Genomic DNA, 25,864 nt, shown 5'->3' with positions numbered 1-25,864 from the left:
GGCTCCAAAGTTGAGCAAACTACACTGAAATTCAGACTTAGAGTGAATTCACAACTAGGGGCCTTTTTGCAAATGAATCCAAATCTTAGGGTTTGGCTTCCAAATTCACACCTTAATGAACCAAGTGACTTAAGATACTTATTTAACTTGGTTTTTTCACTTTAGTCCAAATGTGCACCAATTTTGCACATAAGCCCCTAGGTTTTAGTTTTAGGGTTTTCCAGGGTTCAAATGGGGATTTTGGTTTCTCAGGGGTATAAGTGCAATTCAACTTCCTTCTTGGGATCATTTTATGACTTTTCCCTTAAAGCTTTTAGATTTTCTCAATTTGGATTATGCTTTACCCCTTTAATCCCGACCTAAGGTTAAGTGCCCTATCCAGGGTTCTATTTGCAAAACACCAAAACAATATCTCTTGCTTGAAATTTTTACTTAGGGTTCCAATATTTGAGCACCTATAACCTTTTGCTCTTTTCTCCAATTTGCTCCACAACATATGGAAACCTTCAAATGGGAAAAATGTTGGGCTCTCCAAACCCTACCACTTCGATATATGCACATTTTCAAAAAGCAGGGCTAAATTTCCAAATCCACTTTTGGGACTCAGGTTTAGGGTTTAGAGATACTCAACCACCCTAAGTGCTTCACCAATTCTAATGCGCATATCGAAAACAAACTTCTCCATTCTCCTAAAGCCAAACAACTCTTTAACCTTAAATCCAACTGTGGTTTATAGAGCTCATATCCAAAGTGTGCTTGGTTTAGGGTTTACTTTGCTTATACATTATTCCAAACAAAGCTTTCAAACCTTACTGAGGGCTTTGGGGTGATCCATCTCCTCGAGTGTTACTTCCACTAGACTAACACCCCAAAACAAATAATTCTAGGTTCTTAAAGCTTTCCTTTAATACTTAAGACTCCAAGTCATCATATTACTTGCTCAAGAGATGATCTTTCCTCATTTTGCTTAAACTAGGTCCTTAACTAAGTCCACTACTCAACACACAACATCACACTTTTTACAAAGTTTTAACCTAGTAAATGCATTCTAGGTGTAACAAGCACATTAATGCAGATGCTTATGATGACATGTCAGAGTTTTAGTTTACGTAACACCAGAGGTGTTACAGCCTTCCCCCCTAAAAGAAATCTCGTCCCGAGATTTAAAAGTCCAGGCTTAGTAATGGAAAAGGAAATGTGTCACAAACTTATTTCCCAATTTCTCCTACCAAACAGGGGGTGTGCCACTGTTGGTTTAAAATTCGCAAACCCTAAGGTTTTCCAAAAACTTGAAACTTATGGCAAGGACTTTGTCTTCTAAATATCCCTCTGACCTTGTACATGGCTTCATCTTCTGTGGGGTAGTTCCACTGTACCCCGTAAGACTTGATATCTTTCTGTGTTTTATCCAAGATGCTGCATCTAATTTGTTTTGGATAAAGTCTATCCATTTGTCCAAATTCACATGGGAAATTAGGTGGTACCATTTCATCACGGAACACAACTAGAAACTATGGTACCAGCGTGTACCAAGTCATTTATCCACACGGAATATCCAAAGGAATAGCCATTTTAACTCTTGGGATTCGACAACGGCTATAGATATTAAAAGTTGCTTCTGAAACAGGCAGTCGTTTCTTACACCATAGTCATAGAAAAGCTCACATGTTACATGATCCAGGTGAAACAGGAAAACTCTTTCCAACAAAGTTTAACCTGTTTTTATTACCAAGCAGGTCTATCTTACACCTACCTTACTACATTGATCTACTTCGCTACACTCCCAGTTGCCTATTACATCTTCTCTAGCTACACCATCTGCCAGATACTTGTTGCCATTCTTCCAAGGAACCCTTAGTCCGCTAATGCCGGAGTAGGATAAAAGGCAACATTGAGCATATGCACTGCTTGCTGCAGATGGTTGACAAGCCGTTGCGCTGCTTGAAATTCCATTGGATGAGCACAATTCAATTCCTTGATCGCCTGATCCTGATGGCTTATGAATCTTAGGGTTTCCTTAAGGTCTTCTCTAACAGCAACAACATACAAGTGAATTTCTTCTTGTTGCTGACTCAGAACTTTTGATTTAGAATGAGCATTAGTTAGCTGATGCTCAAGCTCCTTAATGCGATTCTGATCAGCTTGGTGTTGCGTCTGAAGTTCTGTCACCTGATGCTTTAGTCCAATAACCTGTTCTGCTTGAACCTTTGTTTCCTCCAGTCATTCTTGTGCCTGGGTACAAGCCCTATTCTTGGCCGTTTCCATCATCTTAAATGCTGCATAACTCCCAGTGTACAACTGCTGCCACTTTTGACGACTGTGCCCTCGAGTAAGTTGCAACTCTAGCACGGCCATCAAAACTCGAGCAGATGCCGATTCAGCAGAATCCTGCCCAATAGGAATGCTTTCCAACAATCGGGCCTGGTGATGATACACCAATGGATCACTTAAGGCAACTGGAGGGAACAACCTCATAGATGTGACTTGTATTTCCTCCCATTTCTGGTAACAAATGGTTGTTAGCGCCTCTAAGGCAGCTACCTGAGCACCCTCCCAAGGAGTCATTCCTTCAGCATGGAACATCCAATGTGGCCAAGATGGCTTTCTAGCACGTTCTGGAATACGCACTACTACCTCATACCATGGTTGTCCTCTAAGAACAGTGCGTGACCACTGGTACTTAGGTGCTTCGATATATCCAAATTCTTGAAGTAGTCGCCACAGGAACACTGGAACACCAAAATCTCGAAGAAACTCTCCAACTCCTGTAGGAGCTTCTTGTTGATTCATCTATAGAGAAGGGCAACGGATACACTCTATTCACTAAAGATGTATGAACAAGGTAGATGATTCATACACTAAAATAGCTACACAGGGGGTTTAACTTAAAGTTTGTATGACATGATGCATGTGTAATTACAGAATCAACCTTAGTTGATTCACACCTTCTATACGTTGCACTCTTCCTATCTGGTCTTTAAAATAAACTCTTCAAAATTACTTAGGTAAGAAAGGAAGAAATTTTCTAAGTAAGTTTGTTTAGAAAATCTTTTGAAGATGTCTGATAGTATCTGCAGAGAAGGGCTACGCTCCGACACCAGCTGTGACGGAACCTCCCAAGTAATTAGGCCCACCTACAGTTGTCCTTGTCCAACGGACCTCAGACAACCCTGTAGGTGCCCCTGAACTACTTGACAAGTTCGGTATCTTTCCTTACCTTTCTAGGAACGTCTCACCCGTCTTGCAGACATTACAGAACATCGGAGATATAGAAATGCGGAAGCTTTTACATAAACTTACATTTATTTAGAAAGTAAGATCAAGTTACTAATTACAGACCAGAGCTATAAACGAGTGCTGAGTAGTACTATTACACATACCAAGGGAGGCAAAAACTCCTCCCGATAGCTATCAAACAAAAATCCTAATGGAGGATCCTTTCCTCCCGCACTTCACTCTTGCTTCTCTTCATTAGGAACCACCTTGGAGCAAAAGCAACAAAAATTTGTCGCTTCCTCACCTAAAAACAACGGAGGGATAAACCCTGAGTATGGAATTACTCAGCAAGTCTTACCCGACTAAAGAAAAAACTCTCAAGGGTACGCTGGATAAATAGGAATCAAGGAGAGGCTTTAGCAAGAATCAACTTATATACTTTTGCAGAAATAGCTTACTAAAGTGAGTCCTTACTTTCAACATTTTAACGCCAGATTAAATATTAATAGACTCTGTTTGCCTCTAGTCTAATTTCATCATCTCATCAATACAACATCATTTTTATTCACGAAGTTCACATCCTGACTTAGGTTGTAGGTCAGTGATCAAGTCTCCACTCTCCGGGGATATAACGGCGATCCGAATCGATTTACTCAGCTGAGGATCTCTAACCACACGACATATGTAGCACTTAATCCTTGCATATGTCAACTCGACCCCAGGGTTCTTAAGACCAGATCAGGTTCACACAAACCGAGAGCACAGATACACCACCGTCCAGCCTCTTGCCACGGAGGGTACACGCTACTCCCGCCACCGCTCCACGCCCATTTCGTGTTATCTTATTCTGGCCTTAGTCTGCCCGAGGCAAAGCTTACCCTGTCCCATTTCTAGGGTATGCGGCTAGCTAGGATAGTCCTTGCGCTAGCAGGCCTACATACGCATCCAATCCTTAATCAACCTGGGTAGAACATCACCTGTTCCTAACCCAAGTCTCGATTTAAGTACTTCCATCCTTAGGATTGTTTCTGTTCCTTAGGATGAAAAGAGCATCACAGGGAGCTTTGCAGCAAGATCCCACCACGCTCTTAATGAAAATATTCTTGCAGGTAGAAGTCATCTTTCCTCAGGATAACCCCTGAGCTCGGCAGTATTGCAAAAGACAACTTCTATCCACAAGATCTAAGCAGGGCTAAGCATTTTTGTAAATCATATTTTGATACTTCATCAGAAGTATCTATAAAGGTATGGATATCAAGGAAGGCAATGCATCAAAGGGTTTCAAGCAACTCCTATAAACCTAATGCACATTTCACTAGACTTAAAGTGTGCGAAAAGTATTTTAAAAACGCAAGGAAGGGGTTGCATGCACCGGGGCTTGCCTTTGTTAGTAGGTGAGTCAGGCTCGGATCCACAAATATCAAAGTAGAAGCAGTTTCCTGCCTGAGAATCCGAGGGTGGTGGTGTCTTCTCTTCAGTGACTTCCACTTCTTCTTCGCGTTCTAACATAACCATATATATACATATATAAGAATGAATGCCATGTAATGCAAACTATCACAAAGAGAGGTGGAGAACAGAAACACTATAACTAAAGCACATGACAAGAATACACCTATTTCTTATCGCTCGATTAAAGTGACCAAATTGAAATCACTTGGTAAACCAGGGAATTACCCCAACCAAGGTCTCAAGCAAAAGCTTAAAACTCCTTAAGTAACTTCATCCAAGGGTCAAGATCTCACTAGATCAACATGCCTCTGCCCCAAAAGCACTTAGTTCCATAATTAAGTAAGGATTTAATAACTATTTTTGGACCTTGCAAGGCTTTCAGGTCAAAAAGGCTTCCAAACAGCCCCAAAAATTTACCAAGTGTTCCACTTCTGATAAAAAGTCTCTTCCAGAATTTCCAGAATTTTTGGTGTTATAATTTTATTTCTAAAATTCAAACAGTCCTTACAAAGGTATCTTTAAATCACTTAATAATTTCTAACTGTCCTAAAAATCCAATTAATATTTTTATCAGATATATATTTATTTTAGGCATTCCCTAAAATTGGTCCCATGATTTTTGGATTTGTCTACAATTTATACCATAAATTCTAAGCTCACATATAAAAGAAAAAGTAAATCTGTGAATAGTCTTGGGCCAGGATCAGCCCAACCGGCCCAACATCGCGCCGAATCAGCCCATGGCGGGGAAGCCCGCGCGCCCGCAGCAGCGCTGACGTTTTTACAGAACGGTCCTCGGCTTACTGATTATTCCGACAGGGGTTCAAACACTATTGCATGAGTCACTGACAGATTCACTTAGGTCCTTGAGTTTTGATTCTTTCACAAACGCTCGTCCCCGACGGCACGGTCGGCCGCCGGCCACCCTGCCCCTCGCTTGGACTCACCAACGGCGGCGAAGACTAGCAAAACCGAGCGCCTTCCCACCATTGCTGAGCCAAGACGACGCTACCCCATGTATTGATTAAACGATCACACACCGGAAATCCCCCCGAGCTCGGTAATGGCGGAACCAAGACTCCGACGAGCCTGTTCCGAACACGACAACGCGGTAGAGTTCAAATTGAAGGCATGGCACGCATAAGTGACTCACCAGGACACCGTAACGAAGGGCGAGAGGACGAAGGGGTCAGATAGAGTAGCGGGTCAACGTGCTGTAACACCCCTGGTGTTACTGTAACTAAAACTTGAGCATGGCATCATAAGCATTGGCATTGCATATGTTTGATACACCTAGAGTGCATTCACTAGGTAAAAATTTCAAACAAGTTGTATTGTTTTAATGTTTTTGCAAATAGAACCCTGGTTAAAGGACTTAACCCTAAATAGAGGTTAAAAGGGTAAAACTTAACCCAAGTTGAGAAAACCTAAAAGCTTTAGGGTAAAAGTCATGAAATGACCCCAAAAATAAAGTTGAATCACATTTATACCCCTGGGATACCAGAAACCCTAATTGGAACCCTGGAAAACCCTAAAACCAAACCCTAGGGGCTTATGTGCAAAAGTGATGAACCTTTGGACTAAAGTGTAAAAACTACTATGTTTAAATATATAAAGTCACATGGTTCACATTTAGGATGATTTGCAAGCCAAACCCTGAGTTTTGGACTTATTTGCAAAAGAGTCACATTTGAACTCTTTTGACTAAGTCTAATTTCAGTATATTGTGCTCATCTTTGTGACCTTGTAACTTCTAAACAAAGGAGATTTTGCCCTAGGCTACCACATCAAGTTTGTAGCTCAATCATAGGAGAACAACTTTGCTTAAGGTTGTGAGCTCACTTGTTAAGAAAAATCCAGAGATAATTAAGCTCAAAGTTTGGCTGTCAGGCTAGTTTATTCTGAAATTCAGACTTACAGTGTAATAAAGCCATCTTTGGGGTTGAATTCAACCATGATCTAGTTATCAAATGAGCTCAGTCACTATAGTTGATTTGTAGCTGGTATGTAGCCCTATAACTTTGGTACAGAAAGCTTGCTCGGTTACTACACAAAATTGGGAGTAAATAACCCTGCAAATCACGCTGTCAGGTCGGCTGATGATCTTTGCCATGGTACAGTGACAAAAGATCTGCGGTGCCGTGCATATCACCGTCGGTGACTCGCCGCCGCGATTCGTGTCGCCGCCGGTGGTCGATCTCGTGCTACGATTCGTGCGGACCGTGTGGATAACACTTGGAGACCACCGCCGTGGATAAAACTTCAGCCGCTAAAGAAGTCCAGCCACCGTACCATGTTCACCGTGGTGGAACCGATAAGAACACCGGTGAACCGCCGCCTCCCGGCTTTGTGCCGCGTGGCTCTGCCCTTCCACCTCGTCGTCGTGACTCCTCACGGCTGTCTCATCGATGCCGGTGAGCCCGCCACGGCGGTGGACACGAAATCGCGAAGCCGATGACCTTCCTTATCTCCGGCCGCCACCGCGCTTAACCCAAATTCCCGGCCACCGCTATCGCCCCCTATAAATTGAAGCCACCGTGAGCTCTACAAGGTCATCACGCACCCAGCCACCAGATATCGTCCTCAATCGTTCACCTGAGAGCTCGAATTTTGGATTCCCCCCAATTCGGTTTCCGCCGCCGCGATAAACACCTCCCCGTGGCCAGCCCAACTCAGGTTAGTTCCAGTGTCCCAGTTGCTTGTTCTAGAGTCCTTAGACCCTCCTCAAGCTCTACGACCCACCTAATTGAACTGGACCACCCTGGGTTGCCGTGAACGCTCGTGTTCTTCCCTGATACCCGCGGTCACCGTGGCCAGAGACATTGGTGTAGTTGTTTATGAAATTAACTTGGGGAAACCTTTACTCGGTCCTGAATTCGGTTTAGACCAACGTAGAGCGCCAGTACTTGCCCCAATCAGCCGATCTACTAGCTCGTCGGAGCTCCACGGCGCGCTGCCGTCGTCGGGGACTCCACCTTACAAAAGGATAGAACTACGGGGGTCTTTTTATAAATGGTCAGCGACTTGGTTAAACAGTAGTGAAACTCGTTCCCAATTATTTAAGAAGGCAAGGGCCTCTGCGCAATCTCGCCGTGCGGGCGCGCGCGCTGGCGCGATTCCCCTCTGGGCTGGGCCGTATGGGCCGCTTCTGACCCAGCACTGTTTTACTTTTCTCCTTTTCTTTTTCTGTGAAGCTTTAGAAATTTGTTAAAAATGGTAGGAAAATCCTAAAAATATGAGACCAATTTTCTTAGAACCCTAATTTCCTGTAGTATTTAATAAAAATAAATTCATGATTTTTAAATCAAATAGGGAATTTTAGAGTATTTAAAATAGCCTGAACTACTGGTTCTAGATTTTTAGAAAATAGATAATAATCCCAAAATTGCCCAAACTTTTTATGTGAGCTTTTCACATTATTTAGAAGCCATGGGTAGAGTTTGGTTTGATTTGAACATTGTTTGATAACTAGAACCCAAAACCACCCCCCTGCTCTTTGAACTCCTTTACCGACTCCGGAAACCCTAAGTTCCCGGAATCCCGTGAAGGAAAGTTGTACTCAAGACATAGATAATAAGTTTATATTATCTTTGCATTCTCATGAGCATTACATGACATTCATTCTTATATATATATACCTATATGGTTATATTTAGAAAACGGAGAAGAGAGTGAAGTGACTGAAGGGAAGACACAACCACCTTTGGAATCTCAGGCAGAGACTTGGCTCTACTTCGACATCTGCGAGTCCGAGCCTGACTCACCTACTAACAAAGGCAAGCCTCGGTGCATGCAACCCCTTTCCTTGTGTTTTTAAATACTTTTCGCACACTTAAGTCTAGTGAAATGTGCATTAGGTTCATAGGAATTGCTTGAAACCCTTTGATGCATTGCTTTCCTTGATATCCATACCTTTATAGATACTTCTGTGAAGTATCAAAATATGATTTACAAAAATGCTTAGCCTTGCTTAGATCTTGTGGTTAGAGGTTGTCCTTAATTTAACTCGAGAAAGGATGGCTTCTACCTGCAAGAATATTTTCATTTGGAGCAATGGTGGGATCTTACTGCAAAGCTCCCTGTGATGCTCTTTTCATCCTTGGGAACAGAAACAATCCTAAGGATGGAAGTATGTAAATCGAGACTTGGGTTAGGAACAGGTGATGTTCTACCCAGGTTGATTAAGGATTAACGCGTATGTAGGCTTGATGATCGAGGACCCTTTAACTGGTCACATGCCTCGTCATGGGTAAGCCTTGCCTCGGGCAGACTAAGGCCGGAATAAGATAACACGAAATGGGCGTGGAGCGGTGGCGAGAGTAGCGTGTACCCTCCGTGGCAAGAGGCTGGACGATGGTGTATCTGTGCTCTCGGTTTGCGTGAACCTGATCCGGTCTTAAGAACCCTGGTGGCGGGTTGACATATGCAAGGGTTAAGTGCTACATATGTCGTGTGATTGGAGATCCTCAGCTGAGTATAATCGATTCGGATCGCCGTACCTTCGCGGTTATGAAGACTTGGTCACTGCCCTACAACCTAAAGTCAGGATGTGAACACTATGGATAAAAATGATGTTGTATGGATGAGATGTTGAAATTAGACTAGATGCAAATAGAGTCTATTAATACTTAATATGGCGTTAAAAGATTGAAAGTAAGGACTCACTTTAGTAAGCTGCTTCTGCAAAAGTATAAGTTGATTTTTGCTAAAGCCTCTCCTTGACTCCTATTTATCCAGCATACCCTTGAGAGTCTTTTCCTTAGTCGGGTAAGACTTGCTGAGTAATTCCATACTCAGGGTTTATCCCTTTGTTGTTTTTAGGTGAGGAAGCGACAAAGTTTTGTTGCTTTTGCTCCAAGGTGGTATCTAATGAAGAAAAACAAGAATGAAGATACGGGAGGACTTGGTCCTCCACATAGGATCGTTTTGTTTGATAATTACTTGGGAGGAGTTTTTGCCTCCCTTGATATGTGTACTCAGCACTCGTTTATAGCTCTGGTCTGTAATAAGTAACTTGATCTTACTTTCTAAATAAATGTAAGTTTATGTAATTGCTTCCGCACATATCTCCGATGTTCTGTAATGTCTGCAAGACGGGTGAAACGTTCCTGGTGAGGTAAGGAAAGATACCGAACTTGTCAAGTGACTTAGGAACATCTACAGGGTGTCTGATGTCTGTTGGACAAGGACAACTGTAGGTGGGCCTAATTACTTGGGAGGTTCCGTCACAGCTGGTATCGGAGCGTAGCCCTTCTTTGCAGATATTATGAGGCATCTTCAAAAGGATTTTTAAAAGTCTTACCTAAAAACTCTTTTCTCTTCTTACCTGAGTATTCTGAAGAGTCTATCTTAAAGACCAGATAGGAAGAGTGCAATGTATAGAAGGTATGAATCAACTAAGGTTGATTCTGTAATTACACATGCATCATGTCATACAAACTTTAAGTTAAACCCCCTGCGTAGCTAGTTTAGTACATGATTCATCTACCTTGTTCATACATCCTTAGTGAATAGAGTGTATCCGTTGCCCTTCTCTATAGATGAATCAACAAGAAGCTCCTACAGGAGTTGGAGAGTTTCTACGAGATTTTGGTGTTCCAGTGGTCCTGTGGCGACTACTTCAAGAGGTCGGATATACCGAAGCACCCAAGTACCAGTGGTCACGCACTGTTCTTAGAGGACAACCATGGTATGAGGTAGTAGTGCGTATTCCAGAACGTGCTAGAAAACCATCTTGGCCGTATTGGATGTTCCATGCCGAAGGAATGACTCCTTGGGAGGGTGCTCAGGTAGCTGCCTTAGAGGTACTAACAACCATTTGTTACCAGAAAAGGGAAGAAATACAAGCCACATCTATGAGGTTGTTCCCTGCAGTTGCCTTAAGTGACCCGTTGGTGTATCATCACCAGGCTCGATTAATGGAAAGCATTCCTATTGGGCAGGATTCTGTTGAATCGGCATCTGCTCGAGTTTTGATGGCCGTGCTAGAATTGCAACTTACTCGGGGGCACAGTCGTCAAAGGTGGCAGCAGTTGTACACTGGGAGCTATGCAGTATTTAAGATGATGGAAAAGGCCAAGAACAGTGCTTGTACTCAAGCACAAGAACGACTTGAGGAAACAAAGGTTCAAGCGGAACAGGTTATTGGACTAGAGCATCAGGTGATAGAACTTCAGATACAACACCAAGCTGATCAGAATCGCATTAAGGAGCTTGAGCATCAGCTAACTAATGCTCATTCTAAATTAAAAATTTTGAGTCAGCAACAAGAAGAAATTTGTCTGTATGCTATTGCTGTTAGAGAAGACCTTAAGGAAACCATGAGCTTCATAAGCCATCAGGATCAGGCGATCAAAGAATTGAATCGTGCTCATCCCATGGAGTTTCAAGTAGCACAACGGCTTGTCAACCATCTGCAGCAAGCAGTGCATAGGCTCAATGTTGCCTTTTATCCTACTCCTGCACCGGCGGACTAAGGGTTCCTTGGAAGAATGGCAACAAACATCTAGCAGATGGTGTAGCTAGAGAAGATGTAGTAGATCAATGTAATAAGGTAGGTGTAGATAGACCAGCTTGGTAATAAAAACAGGTTAAACTTTGTTGGAAAGAGTTTTCCTGTTTTACCTGGATCATGTAACATGTGAGCTTTTATATGACTATGGTGTAAGAAACGACTGCCGGTTTAGGAAGCAACTTTTAATATCTATAGTAGTTTCTCAAAATTCAAGAGTTAAGATGGCTATTCCTTTGGATATTCCATGTGGATCACCATGTTGCCTTATTAACCTAACCTAGGAAAGACATGTTATCTATCGAAGGCCTACCAACTTAATCCTTGACCTGGTGATCCCTATGATGGGCATAGAAATATGCTTGGGCTGAATAACAGTCTCCCATCATACTTCTTTCATCAAGTTTAGGTTATGGCCATGCCTTGTTCACTTCCTTGGGCCATGATCTATTTGGATCTCTACTTGTGATCGTACTTACAGGTGGAGTCTCTTTTGTACCTTGTCATCCTTGATCAATCTATTTGTGTTGTGTGAGATTCCTTATTGGTTATGTCTGGTATTGGCGTTATGACTAAAATTGATGATGCTGCGCCAAAACCGAGGGCCTCTTGTGGGTATACACACAAGGTTGTGTTGCTCGATGCACACTTGTATCACAGTTAGTAGTCATAATCCATTATGAGATTATATCAAAATGTTATCTCTACGCAAATTGTTCTTACCACGTGAGATTCATTGTTGGTACTAGTTTTGTAATGGTGTCATGGTTAAGGACTTATGGTACCGCCGCGAAACTGAGAGCCTCCTGTGAATGTGCACCCAGGATTCTGCTGCTTGGCGCATGTTGGTATCAAGGTCTCTAGTCATGATCCATTGTGGAACTACACTGATGTGTTATCTCCCATTGACCTTTCCTTGAAACAATTTCTATGTTGTTTGTGAAAGAGATCAAGCAACATTTGTCATTTCCGTTGGATCAAAAGGATATACCACTTACATGCGTGGTCTTATTTCTTTTGATCATGGTAGTGACTACTCATACAAGTTTCCTTTGCATCCTTTGTGTAAAGGTGAAGCCTTGGATCTTTTTAGTGTTGAATAACAACTGATTAGTTTCCAAAATGAAGACTGGTTTTCCCTGCTGCTGAAATGCAGGAGTTTGTTCATTCGCTTTCCTAATTAATCCATGTATTCCTTAACCAAGTGGATAATTCATCTTGCATGAAGAAACGAATGAACAACATGACCAAATGGATTTCTACCCAAATGCATGACCTTTTGCTTGCAAATGTGAACTCTCAACCCCTTGGCTTACCGATGGTACTGAGAGGACTTGCTCAATGTCAAAAGTAGTTCAACAAGTTGGTTTCACTAACGTGCAACTGCCTGGTGAACGAAGGTTGAGTTTAGAGATCGTTTTATCGAGTTGTCTAAGCTCACTTTTGTACAACCCCTCTTAAGGAAGAATTTTCAAGAATCGAGATTAAGTCGGTCAATAACCACCTAACCATCGCTCTAGTCGTGCCTCGATTGCCTCATGTATGCTTTTCCAGCATAAGTGATTGGGTCGAGCCATGTCTAGTACCCGATAAAATGGACTAGTTGCAAAGTCCGCATTTTTAGATCCCTCCACTGGTGATTTTTCTTGAATCAATATCACCTTTCGTGAATCTGGATTCCCTGGCTAACACGAGTTGACCGTGATGTTATTCGACATTCACACTCGTCTCGTGTGCTATGAACTTACTGTAACCACTTGTTGGTAAACCTCTTCTTGTGTGTTTTACCCAAGATGGTGCATCTGATTCTATTTGGGTAAAGTTGCATAATTGCCACCCAACAGACTCAGATAGTACAGTGTCATCAGAAAAAGCAAGTTGCACACGTGGAAATAGGAAGATATTGTATGGACTTTATCATGGGATTACCCAGGACTACAAAAGGGTATGACTCTATCTGGGTTATTGTTGATCAGCTTACGAAAATTTCTCATTTTCTGCCAGTCAAGATCGATTACCCAGTTACTGTCTATGCCCAATTGTACATTTTTCGTATTCTTAGTCTGCACGGTATTCGAAAACCATAGTGCCGGATCGTGGATTGCAATTCGTATCCAAATTCTGGGAAGAACTTCATAAATCCCTGGGTACTAAACTGCTCCACAGTTCGGCCTATCATCCTCAAACCAGTGGACAGACCGAAAGAGTCAATCAAATACTGGAAGATATGTTGCAAGCATGTGTTCTGGACTTCTCACAGAAATGGGATAAATGTTTGCCCTTAGCAGAATTTTCATACAATAATAGCTATCAAGAAAGTATCAAGATGGCACCCTTTGAAGCTCTGTATGGGCGACGATGTCGAACTCCGCTAAATTGGTCTGAACCTAGAGAAAGATACTTCTTTAGGCCTGATATGGTGAAAGAGGTCGAAGAAAAGGTTCAGAGAATTATTCATAATATGAAGAAAGCTCAGACTCGACAAAAGAGTTATGCAGACCGACGACGACAACCCTTATGCTTTCTAGTAGGCGATTATGTCTACTTAAAAGTTTCACCAATGAAAGGAGTATCGCGTATTGGGGTTAAAGGGAAGCTTGCACCCAGGTACATTGGTCCATTCCTGGTGATTGAGCAATGTGGACCAGTGACGTACCAACTTCAACTACCCGAAACATTGTCTGCTGTGCATAATGTGTTCCACGTGTCACAATTGAAGAAGTGTCTTCGGATTCCCGATCGAACCGTTGAAGTGACTGATGTTGTCCTGAAACCAGATTTAACATACTCGGAACATCCTATTCGAGTTCTGGATCAAAAGGACAGGGTTACCCGAAGAAAGACTCTCAAGTTCTACAAGATACTGTGGAACCAGCATTCTGAAGATGAAGCTACTTGGGAAACTCAAGACTTCTTGAATAAGAATTTCCCAGGCTTCCTAGCCTCATGTAAATTGTAAAGCCTGTATAGCTGTTGTAATAAAGAAGTAACCCCCACATCACCCCTGCCTTGCACCAAAACTTAGGAAATAAAAATGTGATGTGTTTCCTTTACCATTATCTACCCTAGGATCTTAATCTCGGGACGAGATTCTTTTATGGGGGGAAGGATGTAACACCCCTGGTGTTACTGTAACTAAAACTTGAGCATGGCATCATAAGCATTGGCATTGCATATGTTTGATACACCTAGAGTGCATTCACTAGGTAAAAATTTCAAACAAGTTGTATTGTTTTAATGTTTTTGCAAATAGAACCCTGGTTAAAGGACTTAACCCTAAATAGAGGTTAAAAGGGTAAAACTTAACCCAAGTTGAGAAAACCTAAAAGCTTTAGGGTAAAAGTCATGAAATGACCCCAAAAATAAAGTTGAATCACATTTATACCCCTGGGATACCAGAAACCCTAATTGGAACCCTGGAAAACCCTAAAACCAAACCCTAGGGGCTTATGTGCAAAAGTGATGAACCTTTGGACTAAAGTGTAAAAACTACTATGTTTAAATATATAAAGTCACATGGTTCACATTTAGGATGATTTGCAAGCCAAACCCTGAGTTTTGGACTTATTTGCAAAAGAGTCACATTTGAACTCTTTTGACTAAGTCTAATTTCAGTATATTGTGCTCATCTTTGTGACCTTGTAACTTCTAAACAAAGGAGATTTTGCCCTAGGCTACCACATCAAGTTTGTAGCTCAATCATAGGAGAACAACTTTGCTTAAGGTTGTGAGCTCACTTGTTAAGAAAAATCCAGAGATAATTAAGCTCAAAGTTTGGCTGTCAGGCTAGTTTATTCTGAAATTCAGACTTACAGTGTAATAAAGCCATCTTTGGGGTTGAATTCAACCATGATCTAGTTATCAAATGAGCTCAGTCACTATAGTTGATTTGTAGCTGGTATGTAGCCCTATAACTTTGGTACAGAAAGCTTCCTCGGTTACTACACAAAATTGGGAGTAAATAACCCTGCAAATCACGCTGTCAGGTCGGCTGATGATCTTTGCCATGGTACAGTGACAAAAGATCTGCGGTGCCGTGCATATCACCGTCGGTGACTCGCCGCCGCGATTCGTGTCGCCGCCGGTGGTCGATCTCGTGCTACGATTCGTGCGGACCGTGTGGATAACACTTGGAGACCACCGCCGTGGATAAAACTTCAGCCGCTAAAGAAGTCCAGCCACCGTACCATGTTCACCGTGGTTGAACCGATAAGAACACCGGTGAACCGCCGCCTCCCGGCTTTGTGCCGCGTGGCTCTGCCCTTCCACCTCGTCGTCGTGACTCCTCACGGCTGTCTCATCGATGCCGGTGAGCCCGCCACGGCGGTGGACACGAAATCGCGAAGCCGATGACCTTCCTTATCTCCGGCCGCCACCGCGCTTAACCCAAATTCCCGGCCACCGCTATCGCCCCCTATAAATTGAAGCCACCGTGAGCTCTGCAAGGTCATCACGCACCCAGCCACCAGATATCGTCCTCAATCGTTCACCTGAGAGCTCGAATTTTGGATTCCCCCCAATTCGGTTTCCGCCGCCGCGATAAACACCTCCCCGTGGCCAGCCCAACTCAGGTTAGTTCCAGTGTCCCAGTTGCTTGTTCTAGAGTCCTTAGACCCTCCTCAAGCTCTACGACCCACCTAATTGAACTGGACCACCCTGGGTTGCCGTGAACGCTCGTGTTCTTCCCCGATACCCGCGGTCACCGTGGCCAGAGACATTGGTGTAGTTGTTTATGAAATTAACTTGGGGAAAACCTTTACTCGGTCCTGAATTCGGTTTAGACCAACGTAGAGTGCCAGTACTTGCCCCAATCAGCCGATCTACTAGCTCGTCGGAGCTCCACGACGCGCTGCCGTCGTCGGGGACTCCACCTTGCAAAAGGATAGAACTACGGGGGTCTTTTTATAAATGGTCAGCGACTTGGTTAAACAGTAGTGAAACCCGTTCCCAATTATTTAAGAAGGCAAGGGCCTCTGCGCAATCTCGCCGTGCGGGCGCGCGCGCTGGCGCGATTCCCCTCTGGGCTGGGCCGTATGGGCCGCTTCTGACCCAGCACTGTTTTACTTTTCTCCTTTTCTTTTTCTGTGAAGCTTTAGAAATTTGTTAAAAATGGTAGGAAAATCCTAAAAATATGAGACCAATTTTCTTAGAACCCTAATTTCCTGTAGTATTTAATAAAAATAAATTCATGATTTTTAAATGAAATAGGGAATTTTAGAGTATTTAAAATAGCCTGAACTACTGGTTCTAGATTTTTAGAAAATAGATAATAATCCCAAAATTGCCCAAACTTTTTATGTGAGCTTTTCACATTATTTAGAAGCCATGGGTAGAGTTTGGTTTGATTTGAACATTGTTTGATAACTAGAACCCAAAACCACCCCCCTGCTCTTTGAACTCCTTTACCGACTCCGGAAACCCTAAGTTCCCGGAATCCCGTGAAGGAAAGTTGTACTCAAGACATAGATAATAAGTTTATATTATCTTTGCATTCTCATGAGCATTACATGACATTCATTCTTATATATATACCTATATGGTTATATTTAGAAAACGGAGAAGAGAGTGAAGTGACTGAAGGGAAGACACAACCACCTTTGGAATCTCAGGCAGAGACTTGGCTCTACTTCGACATCTGCGAGTCCGAGCCTGACTCACCTACTAACAAAGGCAAGCCCCGGTGCATGCAACCCCTTTCCTTGTGTTTTTAGATACTTTTCGCACACTTAAGTCTAGTGAAATGTGCATTAGGTTCATAGGAATTGCTTGAAACCCTTTGATGCATTGCTTTCCTTGATATCCATACCTTTATAGATACTTCTGTGAAGTATCAAAATATGATTTACAAAAATGCTTAGCCTTGCTTAGATCTTGTGGATAGAGGTTGTCCTTAATTTAACTCGAGAAAGGATGGCTTCTACCTGCAAGAATATTTTCATTTGGAGCAATGGTGGGATCTTACTGCAAAGCTCCCTGTGATGCTCTTTTCATCCTTGGGAACAGAAACAATCCTAAGGATGGAAGTATGTAAATCGAGACTTGGGTTAGGAACAGGTGATGTTCTACCCACGTTGATTAAGGATTAACGAGTATGTAGGCTTGATGATCGAGGACCCTTTAACTGGTCACATGCCTCGTCATGGGTAAGCCTTGCCTCGGGCAGACTAAGGCCGGAATAAGATAACACGAAATGGGCGTGGAGCGGTGGCGAGAGTAGCGTGTACCCTCCGTGGCAAGAGGCTAGACGGTGGTGTATCTGTGCTCTCGGTTTGCGTGAACCTGATCCGGTCTTAAGAACCCCGGTGGCGGGTTGACATATGCAAGGGTTAAGTGCTACATATGTCGTGTGATTGGAGATCCTCAGCTGAGTATAATCGATTCGGATCGCCGTACCTTCGCGGTTATGAAGACTTGGTCACTGCCCTGCAACCTAAAGTCAGGATGTGAACACTATGGATAAAAATGATGTTGTATGGATGAGATGTTGAAATTAGACTAGATGCAAATAGAGTCTATTAATACTTAATATGGCGTTAAAAGATTGAAAGTAAGGACTCACTTTAGTAAGCTGCTTCTGCAAAAGTATAAGTTGATTTTTGCTAAAGCCTCTCCTTGACTCCTATTTATCCAGCATACCCTTGAGAGTCTTTTCCTTAGTCGGGTAAGACTTGCTGAGTAATTCCATACTCAGGGTTTATCCCTTTGTTGTTTTTAGGTGAGGAAGCGACAAAGTTTTGTTGCTTTTGCTCCAAGGTGGTATCTAATGAAGAAAAACAAGAATGAAGATACGGGAGGACTTGGTCCTCCACATAGGATCGTTTTGTTTGATAATTACTTGGAGGAGTTTTTGCCTCCCTTGATATGTGTACTCAGCACTCGTTTATAGCTCTGGTCTGTAATAAGTAACTTGATCTTACTTTCTAAATAAATGTAAGTTTATGTAATTGCTTCCGCACTTCTATATCTCCAATGTTCTGTAATGTCTGCAAGACGGGTGAAACATTCCTGGTGAGGTAAGGAAAGATACCGAACTTGTCAAGTGACTTAGGAACATCTACAGGGTGTCTGATGTCTGTTGGACAAGGACAACTATAGGTGGGCCTAATTACTTGGGAGGTTCCGTCACACGTGCAGGCGGTCTACGGCGGTGCTCTGTAACGGTGAGGCGATGTTCTCGATGATCTGCTGCAGTAGAGTTCCAATTCCAAAGCTAGTGAGCACCACGACACCTAAAGGGAGCTAGAACAGATAGCAGTGGGGCTGGGATTTCCTCAGACAGGACTGACCACGGTGAGCTTGGGTTCGCGGTGTTCTTCAACCATTTTGGGGGAAATCCCAAATTGGGACGCTGTGGGAGACGATCGGAGCTACGAGTGGTTTCACTGGACGCACGGTTACCTAGCGGAGCAAGCTGAGGCCTCAATTTATAGGATACATGAGCGGTGGTGATCAATCCGGTCGAGCAGCGCTGGCGGCCAGAGGAAACAAAGCGCTCGGTGTGTGAAACAGGTGGCTTTCACCGTGGCGCTTCCTCCGGTGATCACCGGTTAAGAAGCTACGGCGGTTACCGGTGAGCTGGTGCGGCTAGAGACGTCGTGGTGGAAAGCTTGGAGCGTGGCGCAGCCGCAGTAGCACACGGCAACACCGGTGACGGCCAGGAGGCCACGTCGCCGGTGAAAAAGGACAGGGAGTGATGAGTCTACGGTAGCTCATCCATAGCCGCGAGGAGATCTTTATCTGGTGAACAAAACCCATACGCCCGTAGCACGAATCCCAGCGAAGAGGTCGCCGGCTGTGAACATCCGGTGCTGGCAGTCTGATCCCAAGTTGTTACTGTACCATGGCGATTCACTTATTCAGAGCTGCTGACAGAGCACTTTGGAGCTCCATCTTCTCCCAATTCCATGTGGTACCAAACCCAAACACCCATAACAAAGTTGTTCCTGTTTAATAACTCTACAACTTTGTTATAGCAACCCTTGGTAGATTATCACTGGATCTTAGTCGAAATAGCTTTCAAACTTGGATTCAAGTCACTGTCTATCTGAAATCCAGACTGAATCAGCCTGACAGCCTGACTTCAAGCTTGATTATCTCCAATATTTCCTTAACAACTATGCTCACCATTTTAACAAAAGTTGTTCCCCTATATTAGGTCTATAATTTTTATGTAATGACCTAGGGCAAAAACTCTATATTTTGAAAGATACAAGGCTCCAAAGTTGAGCAAACTACACTGAAATTCAGACTTAGAGTGAATTCACAACTAGGGGCCTTTTTGCAAATGAATCCAAATCTTAGGGTTTGGCTTCCAAATTCACACCTTAATGAACCAAGTGACTTAAGATACTTATTTAACTTGGTTTTTTCACTTTAGTCCAAATGTGCACCAATTTTGCACATAAGCCCCTAGGTTTTAGTTTTAGGGTTTTCCAGGGTTCAAATGGGGATTTTGGTTTCTCAGGGGTATAAGTGCAATTCAACTTCCTTCTTGGGATCATTTTATGACTTTTCCCTTAAAGCTTTTAGATTTTCTCAATTTGGATTATGCTTTACCCCTTTAATCCCGACCTAAGGTTAAGTGCCCTATCCAGGGTTCTATTTGCAAAACACCAAAACAATATCTCTTGCTTGAAATTTTTACTTAGGGTTCCAATATTTGAGCACCTATAACCTTTTGCTCTTTTCTCCAATTTGCTCCACAACATATGGAAACCTTCAAATGGGAAAAATGTTGGGCTCTCCAAACCCTACCACTTCGATATATGCACATTTTCAAAAAGCAGGGCTAAATTTCCAAATCCACTTTTGGGACTCAGGTTTAGGGTTTAGAGATACTCAACCACCCTAAGTGCTTCACCAATTCTAATGCGCATATCGAAAACAAACTTCTCCATTCTCCTAAAGCCAAGCAACTCTTTAACCTTAAATCCAACTGTGGTTTATAGAGCTCATATCCAAAGTGTGCTTGGTTTAGGGTTTACTTTGCTTATACATTATTCCAAACAAAGCTTTCAAACCTTACTGAGGGCTTTGGGGTGATCCATCTCCTCGAGTGTTACTTCCACTAGACTAACACCCCAAAACAAATAATTCTAGGTTCTTAAAGCTTTCCTTTAATACTTAAGACTCCAAGTCATCATATTACTTGCTCAAGAGATGATCTTTCCTCATTTTGCTTAAACCAGGTCCTTAACTAAGTCCACTACTCAACACACAACATCACACTTTTTACAAAGTTTTAACCTAGTAAATGCATTCTAGGTGTAACAAGCACATTAATGCAGATGCTTATGATGACATGTCAGAGTTTTAATTTACGTAACACCAGAGGTGTTACACTGGTCGCCATCGACAAATTCTCCAAGTGGATCGAGGTCCGCCCCCTAAACAGCATCAGGTCCGAACAGGCGGTGGCATTCTTCACCAACATCATCCATCGCTTTGGGGTCCCGAACTCCATCATCACCGACAACGGCACCCAATTCACCGGCCGAAAGTTCCTAGACTTCTGTGAGGATCACCATATCTGGGTGGACTGGGCTGCCGTGGCTCACCCCATGACGAATGGGCAAGTGGAACGTGCCAACGGCACGATTCTGCAAGGACTCAAGTTGAGGATCTACAGCGACCTCCACAAGTTTGGAAGGCGATGGATAAAGGAACTCCCCTCGGTGGTCTGGAGTCTGAGGACAACACTGAGCCGAGCCACGGGCTTCACACCGTTCTTTCTAGTCTATGGGGTCGAGGCCGTCTTACCCACAGACTTAGAATACGGTTCCCCGAGGACGAGGGCGTACGACGACCAAAGAAACCAGACCGACCGAGAAGACTCACTGGACCAGCTCGAAGAGGCTCGGGACATGGCCTTACTACACTCGGCGCGGTACCAGCAGTCCCTGCGACGCTACCGCGCCCGAGGGGTTCGGTCCTGAGACCTCCAAGCAGGCGACCTGGTGCTTCGGCTGCGACAAGACGCCCGAGGGCGGCACAAGCTCACGCCTCCCTGGGAAGGGCCGTTCGTCATCGCCAAGGTTTTGAAGCCCGGGACATACAAGCTGGCCAACAGCCAAGGCGAGGTCTACAGCAACGCTTGGAACATCCGACAGCTACGTCGCTTCTACCCTTAAGATGCTTTCAAGTCGTTCGCACACCTCGTTCACGTTCAAAGTCTAACCATCAAGGAAGGGTGGGCCTTGCCTCGGCAAAAAGCCCGACCCTCCCTCGGGGGCTAGAAGGGGGGAACCCCCTCTGCATCAAAATTTTCCTCAGAAAAAGTCTTTCTGACGGAGCGCCTTTCGTGCTTTTTGACTACTTCGAAAGTGGGGTCCTGAAAACGATGGAGTACACGTAAGCAGCCAAGGCCGACCGAGCCGAGGGACTCCTATGCCTCCGGGATACGGATACCTCACTCATCACCTTCTGCGATAAGTAACTCACGCTCGGATAAGCGATTCCGCTGACCGAACAAGTTCCAATGCTCGGAGACCCTCCTACTGAAACGATTTTTCGGGCCTTCTCGACTACATCGTTAGCAGAATCCTACGGACGAGTAAGAGTACACGTAAGTGGCAAGGCCGATCGAGCCAAGGGACTCCTACGCCTCCAGGATACGGATACCTCACTCATCACCTTCCGTGAAAAGTAACTCTCGCTCGAACAAACAATTCTGTTGCCGACAAATAAGTCTTGATACTCAAAACAAAGGGAAAAAGAAACACAGCTTTACAACATAACGACAGCACGTTTGGGCCTCGGCGGCCGCAGAAAACATACGCACACTACAAGGTAAACCGATCCTGCAGGTTCAGACCTCGATGGAGGGGGAGCAGCAGCACCCTCGACGTCAGCACCACCTTCGGCGAAATCCGACCGAGCCTCGAACGGCAACACAGTCGGAGGATCTCCGCTCCGAAGGACGACGTCAGCACCACGTCCGGGCCATCACCGCCAGGGTCTCTTCCAGGAGTCCGGCTTGAGCAGACGGCTCGGCCGGTCACCCCGAAACCTCAGCCGGCTATCCCCCGAGGGCATCAGCCCGACCCATGGCCTCGGCAACTCGACTCCGGCGCCGGTCCCACCAGCGAACAACCCGGTCAGGCTCCGGCCGACAAAGTCTTCTTTTCGAGCCAACTCTGCCTCTGTCCACGCTGATACCGCTGCCTCCGGCTCCGGCTCATCGAAGAGCGGCCGAGGGTTTCCTTTAACTAAGCAAGAGAAGCCTCGGGCGACAAGGACGACTGAGCTGAGGGACTCCTATGCCTCCGGGATACAGATACCTCACTCATCACCTTCGCACGAGGCAACTCGCACTTGGTAAAGCGGTTCAGTTAGCCGACAGGCGAGTCCCAGTGCTCGGAATGAGGGAAAAACACGGCTTCTCGCCGAAAGATACATACATGTTCAGGTCCCGACAGCCACAATGAACATACGTCAGCACTCGAGGTGCCATTACAAATGGAACTCCAGTTCCGCCCCCGCAGGTACGAACAACCCCCCACGTTGGAGGGCCTGCGGGGCGACAGAACCCCTGGTGGCTCACCGACGCCCGCTCCAAAGTGGCCAAATAGCAGCAGCGATGACCTCAGGGCGGACGTTGCTGCGACGAGCTCCTCGCCCATGCCCCCACTCGAGGGGCGAGGACAAGCTATCAAAGCCAAATAGCCGGAGGCCCGGAGCACGCATGGTGGCGGTGACCCCGTCGGCGACGAGGACTTCTTCAGCCACCGCCACCTCAGCGCCGACGATGGAAGCCATCTGCCCACCGGCAGATCCCCACTCGGATCCTCCCGGACGGGCGAAGCACCGACCTCCGCGCAGAGGCGCCGTACCGGGGCAAAGGCAGGACAGCCTCAGAACACGAACGTCGCCCTAGCAGCGAGCGACGTCTCGGGCTGTCCCCCGGTGCGTGCGGCGCGACAACCGCTCTTGCGGCGGGAGAGGGCACCGGGAGCCGAGCCAGGCCTGCTGAGCCAGCGAACCCAATGCGCTGGAGCTGACGACGCTCGCTGCCGACCAGCCCCACGTTGTCGAAGTTCGGCCCTCCCGCTAGGTTGGTGAGCGCCCTCTCCCTCGAATGCTGAGGGAGAAGGTGACCCACGAACCCACGCAGGAGATAGAGCTCCGGCTCAGCCCGGCCTCCGCCCCAGCAAGGATGACGAAGATCCTTGAAGCTGAGGGCGGGACCAAGATCGCAGCCCGGCTCGCTTCTCCCCACCATCGAACTGGGGGTCACCGTCTTGGGTGACCACCGACGAGGGGATGCAGCCGGGCTGCCTGACGAAAATCCTTGAAGCCGAACGATGGCTGAAAGGTACCGACTTCCGCGAAGTTGCGTTCCCCCAACGACGACCAGGCGGGAGAACCGCGGGCGCCCCCCATCTGGGGGCTCGAAAGGTGGAAAGACACAATGCATGAGGAGAGCGCGAAGACATGGTTGCCCTTCAAGGGGGTCGCCCTCCTTTTAAAGGCAACTCTCCCCACTTGCGTCCTCAGTCGTCGCGGGCTGAGTCTTCTCCAACACGCTCCAAGGCCCTCCCCCTACGACACGGGGGCTGGGCCCCACGCGTCATGCAGGCTAGCGCAGGGGAGACAGGGCCAAACCGCCGGCAACGGTGCGCACGACTGCCCAGCGGTTACGAGCGTTCCTCCACTCTCGCCCAGGCCAGCGGGTGAAAGGGTGGTCCACCATGCAGGCGGCGTGCAATCGCACCCAGGGGGATGCACCCTTTCGACTTCGACACATCCAGCATGGAGGCCCAGTCCCACACGTCATGTAACCGGCGTGCCGGTTACTACGTACAAGAAACTGCACCGCCAATCGTGCCAATACCGCACCTTCTCAACTGCGGTGTACCATGACTCGAGGCGACCCTGCGCATGACCCGACAGTGCCAATCGAGCACATCGGTCATGGGCCGGTCAGCCGCGGGAGAGGGCGCGACGGTCGATATGGCCAGAAATGGGTCGGCAGTAATGGCGGTGGCAGGCGGGCGGAAGCGGCAGTCGAGTCGTCAGCAAGCTCACGTCTCCTCCTGGGATAGCGAAAGGACCTTCTCCCATGGTGGAAGACGACGTGTCCGTGTTCCGTCCCTCGAACGGCTCGCGCACGCGCAACGGCCGCCCCGTGAACCAATCGTCCCATCGCATTAACTCTGCGGCAGGACAGGCGGCACCTTTGGCAGGCGAAGCAGGCGACGCTTCACCTCCGCCATAATGACCGCGTCAAAAAAGGTGCGCCACGTCATTCGATTTTGTATCCTTTTCACTTCCTCTTTCTCTCTCTTGCCTCAGGGGTCAGAAAAGGGGATACTCCGAAAGGGATCCTTCTCAGCGAAGGAAGCGGGCCCCGAGCCCCCCTACTGATCAGAGGTTCAAAGGCTGGCCCCTCGGAAGGGTTCAACAACCACCTCAGAGCGATCGGGCTCCACGCCCACTACTGGTCAGAGGTTCAAAGGTCGGCCCCTCGAAAGGGTTCAACGGCCGCCTCAGGCCACTCGGGCTCCACGCCCACTACTGATCAGGGGTTCGAAGGCTGGCCCCCGAAGGGTTCGACAGCTGCCTCAGACGCAGAGCGAGGGATGACCCTGGGTACGTTCGATACATAATCGAGGCTCGGGCTGCGCTCCCGAGGTACCCTAGGACATTTCCGAGACCAACGGGAACGATTTTGTAACGGAATCCCACCAGAGGGAGGCATCGAGCCCTCGAACCCCGTCAAAAGGGGGCCGGGTCCGGCAAGTCACCCGCAGGTACTTTTGGGGCGCGCCTCTGGGCCACTAGCCAACCCCTAACAAATGGGGCATGGGCGTCCACTCGGATTACCCGTTAGCAACTCACTGGAGACACCATGTTCGGTGTCCTCCGAGGGAAACATGGCGCTTTCCCCCCCTCCTCCTTGCGGAAAGGCGACGTAGGGGCGTATGTAAAAAGTCGAGTCTGTCCCTGACCGTCCTCTCGCTCTGTGCGAAGGCTCGGGGGCTGCTCTCGCAAACCCGGCTCCGGCCAAACCGTTGACAGCGTCAACATACCAGCCCGAGAACTTGGGACCCGACTGTTCACCCGGGCTACGGCCAGTTCGCATGAGGGAGCACCTAGACCGGCCGAAACACTACGAAACGTACTAAGACCTCGAAGGAGTCAAACTACTCCTCCGAGGCCTCGGGGGCTACACCCGGCGGGTGCGCTCGCGCGCACCCACCGGAACAAAAGACAACCGAGGAAGGCCGGTCACCTTGCAAAAAAGTGCGACAAAAGCCTCCAAGCGAGTATCAACACTCCTTTCGAGGCTCGGGGGCTACTGTCGGGGACCATAATTAGGGGTACCCCCAAGACTCCTAAATCTCAGCTGGTAACCCCCATCAGCACTAAGCTGCAAAGGCCTGATGGGTGCGATTAAGCCAAGGCTCGGTCCACTCAAGGGACACAACCTCGCCTCGCCCGAGCCCAGCCTCGGGCAAAGGCAGCCGACCCCGGAAGGTTCACGTCTCGCCCGAGGCCCAGTCTTCGCCAAGAAGCAACCTTGGCCAGATCGCCACACCGACCGACCAAATCGCAGGAGCATTTAATGCAAGGATGGCCTGCATCCTATCCTGTCATGCGCCCTTCAGTCGACAGAGCCGAAAAGTGACCGCAGTCACTTCGCCGCTCCACTGACCGGGCTGACAAGAAGACAACGCTGCCTGA

The sequence above is a fragment of the Zea mays genome, chromosome 5 (assembly GCF_902167145.1).
Source record: "Zea mays cultivar B73 chromosome 5, Zm-B73-REFERENCE-NAM-5.0, whole genome shotgun sequence".
NCBI lineage: Eukaryota > Viridiplantae > Streptophyta > Magnoliopsida > Poales > Poaceae > Zea > Zea mays.
Note: the sequence above shows the minus strand (reverse complement) of the source record.